Source organism: Hyperolius riggenbachi, chromosome 1 (genome assembly GCF_040937935.1).
Source record: "Hyperolius riggenbachi isolate aHypRig1 chromosome 1, aHypRig1.pri, whole genome shotgun sequence".
Lineage (NCBI taxonomy): Eukaryota > Metazoa > Chordata > Amphibia > Anura > Hyperoliidae > Hyperolius > Hyperolius riggenbachi.
This window is the reverse complement of record NC_090646.1, coordinates 685,530,977-685,535,611: the sequence shown is the minus strand read 5'-3', so window position 1 is coordinate 685,535,611 and position 4,635 is coordinate 685,530,977. Positions and strand designations below refer to the sequence as shown.

Sequence of the window (4,635 nt, the reverse complement as noted above, 5' to 3'; positions counted from 1 at the left end):
ACAGCAGCCCTCTCCCCTGTACAGCAGCCCCTCTCCCATATAGTGCAGCCCATCTCCCCTGTACAGCAGCCCTCTCCCCTGTACAGCAGCCCCTCTCCCATATAGTGCAGCCCATCTCCCCTGTACAGCAGGCCTCTCCCATGTAATGCAGCCCATCTCTTCTGTACAGCAGCCCTCTCCCATGTAGTGCAGTAGCCCTCTCCCCTGTACAGCAGCCCCTCTCCCATATAGTGCAGCCCATCTCCCCTGTACAGCAGCCCTCTCCCATATAGTGCAGCCCATCTCCCCTGTACAGCAGCCCTCTCCCATGTAGTGCAGCCCATCTCTCCCATGTACAGCAGCCCTCTCCCATATAGTGCAGCCCATCTCCCCTGTACAGCAGCCCTCTCCCATGTAGTGCAGCCCATCTCCCCTGTACAGCAGCCCTCTCCCATGTAGTGCAGCCCATCTCCCCTGTACAGCAGGCCTCTCCCATATAGTGCAGCCCATCTCCCCTGTACAGCAGCCCTCTCCCATGTAGTGCAGCCCATCTCCCCTGTACAGCAGCCCTCTCCCATGTAGTGCAGCCCATCTCTCCCCTGTACAGCAGCCCTCTCCCATATAGTGCAGCCCATCTCCCCTGTACAGCAGCCCTCTCCCATATAGTGCAGCCCATCTCTCCCATGTACAGCAGCCCTCTCCCATATAGTGCAGCCCATCTCCCCTGTACAGCAGCCCTCTCCCATATAGTGCAGCCCATCTCCCCTGTACAGCAGCCCTCTCCCATATAGTGCAGCCCATCTCCCCTGTACAGCAGCCCTCTCCCATATAGTGCAGCCCATCTCCCCTGTACAGCAGCCCTCTCCCATATAGTGCAGCCCATCTCCCCTGTACAGCAGCCCTCTCCCATGTAGTGCAGCCCATCTCTCCCATGTACAGCAGCCCTCTCCCATGTAGTGCAGCCCATCTCCCCTGTACAGCAGCCCTCTCCCATGTAGTGCAGCCCATCTCCCCTGTACAGCAGCCCTCTCCCATGTAGTGCAGCCCATCTCCCCTGTACAGCAGGCCTCTCCCATATAGTGCAGCCCATCTCCCCTGTACAGCAGCCCTCTCCCATGTAGTGCAGCCCATCTCCCCTGTACAGCAGCCCTCTCCCATGTAGTGCAGCCCATCTCCCCTGTACAGCAGCCCTCTCCCATGTAGTGCAGCCCATCTCTCCCCTGTACAGCAGCCCTCTCCCATATAGTGCAGCCCATCTCCCCTGTACAGCAGCCCTCTCCCATATAGTGCAGCCCATCTCTCCCATGTACAGCAGCCCTCTCCCATATAGTGCAGCCCATCTCCCCTGTACAGCAGCCCTCTCCCATATAGTGCAGCCCATCTCCCCTGTACAGCAGCCCTCTCCCATATAGTGCAGCCCATCTCCCCTGTACAGCAGCCCTCTCCCATATAGTGCAGCCCATCTCCCCTGTACAGCAGCCCTCTCCCATATAGTGCAGCCCATCTCTCCTGTACAGCAGCCCTCTCCCATATAGTGCAGCCCATCTCCCCTGTACAGCAGCCCTCTCCCATATAGTGCAGCCCATCTCCCCTGTACAGCAGCCCTCTCCCATATAGTGCAGCCCATCTCCCCTGTACAGCAGCCCTCTCCCATGTAGTGCAGCCCATCTCTCCTGTACAGCAGCCCTCTCCCATGTAGCGCTGCCCATCTCCCCTGTAGTGCAGCCCCCTCTCCCCTGTACAGCAGCCCTCTCCCATATAGTGCAGCCCATCTCCTCTGTACAGCAGCCCCTCTCCCATATAGTGCAGCCCATCTCCCCTGTACAGCAGCCCTCTCCCATATAGTGCAGCCCATCTCCCCTGTACAGCAGCCCTCTCCCATGTAGTGCAGCCCATCTCTCCCATGTACAGCAGCCCTCTCCCATATAGTGCAGCCCATCTCCCCTGTACAGCAGCCCTCTCCCATGTAGTGCAGCCCATCTCCCCTGTACAGCAGCCCTCTCCCATGTAGTGCAGCCCATCTCCCCTGTACAGCAGGCCTCTCCCATATAGTGCAGCCCATCTCCCCTGTACAGCAGCCCTCTCCCATGTAGTGCAGCCCATCTCCCCTGTACAGCAGCCCTCTCCCATGTAGCGCAGCCCATCTCTCCCCTGTACAGAAGCCCTCTCCCATATAGTGCAGCCCATCTCCCCTGTACAGCAGCCCTCTCCCATATAGTGCAGCCCATCTCCCCTGTACAGCAGCCCTCTCCCATATAGTGCAGCCCATCTCTCCTGTACAGCAACCCTCTCCCATATAGTGCAGCCCATCTCCCCTGTACAGCAGCCCATCTCCCCTGTACAGCAGCCCTCTCCCATATAGTGCAGCCCATCTCCCCTGTACAGCAGCCCTCTCCCATATAGTGCAGCCCATCTCCTCTGTACAGCAGCCCTCTCCCATATAGTGCAGCCCATCTCCCCTGTACAGCAGCCCTCTCCCATATAGTGCAGCCCATCTCCCCTGTACAGCAGCCCTCTCCCATATAGTGCAGCCCATCTCCCCTGTACAGCAGCCCTCTCCCATATAGTGCAGCCCATCTCCCCTGTACAGCAGCCCTCTCCCATATAGTGCAGCCCATCTCCCCTGTACAGCAGCCCTCTCCCATGTAGTGCAGCCCATCTCCCCTGTACAGCAGCCCTCTCCCATGTAGCGCAGCCCATCTCTCCCCTGTACAGAAGCCCTCTCCCATATAGTGCAGCCCATCTCCCCTGTACAGCAGCCCTCTCCCATATAGTGCAGCCCATCTCCCCTGTACAGCAGCCCTCTCCCATATAGTGCAGCCCATCTCTCCTGTACAGCAGCCCTCTCCCATATAGTGCAGCCCATCTCCCCTGTACAGCAGCCCTCTCCCATATAGTGCAGCCCATCTCCCCTGTACAGCAGCCCTCTCCCATATAGTGCAGCCCATCTCCTCTGTACAGCAGCCCTCTCCCATATAGTGCAGCCCATCTCCCCTGTACAGCAGCCCTCTCCCATATAGTGCAGCCCATCTCCCCTGTACAGCAGCCCTCTCCCATATAGTGCAGCCCATCTCTCCTGTACAGCAGCCCTCTCCCATATAGTGCAGCCCATCTCCCCTGTACAGCAGCCCTCTCCCATATAGTGCAGCCCATCTCCCCTGTACAGCAGCCCTCTCCCATATAGTGCAGCCCATCTCCCCTGTACAGCAGCCCTCTCCCCTGTACAGCAGCCCCTCTCCCATATAGTGCAGCCCATCTCCCCTGTACAGCAGCCCTCTCCCCTGTACAGCAGCCCCTCTCCCATATAGTGCAGCCCATCTCCCCTGTACAGCAGGCCTCTCCCATGTAATGCAGCCCATCTCTCCTGTACAGCAGCCCTCCCCCATGTAGTGCAGTAGCCCTCTCCCCTGTACAGCAGCCCCTCTCCCATATAGTGCAGCCCATCTCCCCTGTACAGCAGCCCTCTCCCATATAGTGCAGCCCATCTCTCCCATGTACAGCCGGTGTTCCGACGTAATAACCTACACGTCGAATTTGCCTACATCCACTATCAAACGTATACCAGGAGGGTTAGGGGTTAGGGTTGGGGGACCAGCCTCTCCCATGTGTTACAGTGACAGCCTCCAGCAGCTGTATTAGAGGTGATATGTGGAGCTGTTGGTGGTGGTTGACCTGTTATATCCGATTATCAGAGTGGATAGCCCCGTTATTGGATGAAAATCATTGATTGTAATTCTTCTCCTCTCCTGGCTCCTCAGTCACGTTCTACGCTCCTTACCATGCAATTGTAAGTATACGATCACGATGAGTAGGAGACGCAGTGGCGTCAGCTTAATACGCCGCTTTACGCTTGTTGTTTGACCGCAACTTCCTTTTCATCATAGCTGTATGAGGCGCCGCTGTGATTGGGCCTGGTGCTGCGCTGTGATTGGATAAAGGATGATATAGTGCGCTGTGATTGGATGATATAGCGCGCTGTGATTGGATGAAGGATGATATAGCGCGCTGTGATTGGGTGATATATAGCGCGCTGTGATTGGGTGAAGGATTGCATTGTGCGCTGTGATTGGGCGGCGCAGTTAGAGCGGGATGTCTGGCTGAGGGAGTGTCTGCAGTAGAAAGTGAAGCTATTGTGTGGAGCGGCCTGTGAGGTGAGGAGAGTGCAGGTGAGTCGCCCCGCCCCCTCCTCAGGAGTTTATAGCGGCTATGAGGTGTTATCAGTGTACCTGTTACTGTAATACACACAGCGCCAGCGAGGCCTCTGCAGTACGGGGAGTAGCTGCTCTGGCCCCGGTGACTGCAGGGGGTGTGGCTCCCAACTGTCCCTCTATCCTCCTCATTTGTCCCTCTTTCTATGTACTACATATATTTCTCTACTAAAAAGTGTGTTTGTTTGGCTCTAAACTGTATTTCCATCCTTTACATTACTAATTGTAAAATGTTACTATGGAGGAAAATGAAGCATCTTTATGGTATGCGTGGCAGGGGCGTGTCTTAAGCGTCCCTCTCTCTCATCTCTAAAAGTTGGGAGGTATGCAGCCATCAGGCCAACAGAAGAAGCTGCCCTCCTGTCGCTTCTCTACACTCACCAGCTGCTCTGATATATCACCTGTTTCTCTGCATACAGACCCTCTGAATGCTCTAGTGCCAACACAC

At 56.6% G+C, this 4,635-nt stretch overlaps 1 protein-coding gene across 5 annotated transcripts in view; it reads left to right on the top strand.

The window, feature by feature from the left end:
• The first annotated feature begins 4,062 nt into the window (after window positions 1-4,062).
• Window positions 4,063-4,635, top strand: part of LOC137532579 (NACHT, LRR and PYD domains-containing protein 3-like) — a 1,034,343-nt gene continuing 1,033,770 nt past the window's right edge. For 4 of the 5 annotated variants that reach the window (XM_068253266.1, XM_068253275.1, XM_068253249.1 and 1 more), the window contains exon 1: window positions 4,063-4,145. The gene's annotated coding sequence lies outside the window, so the exon portion shown is untranslated. The remainder of the gene's footprint in view (window positions 4,146-4,635) is intronic. The other variant, XM_068253257.1, reaches the window with a different exon arrangement.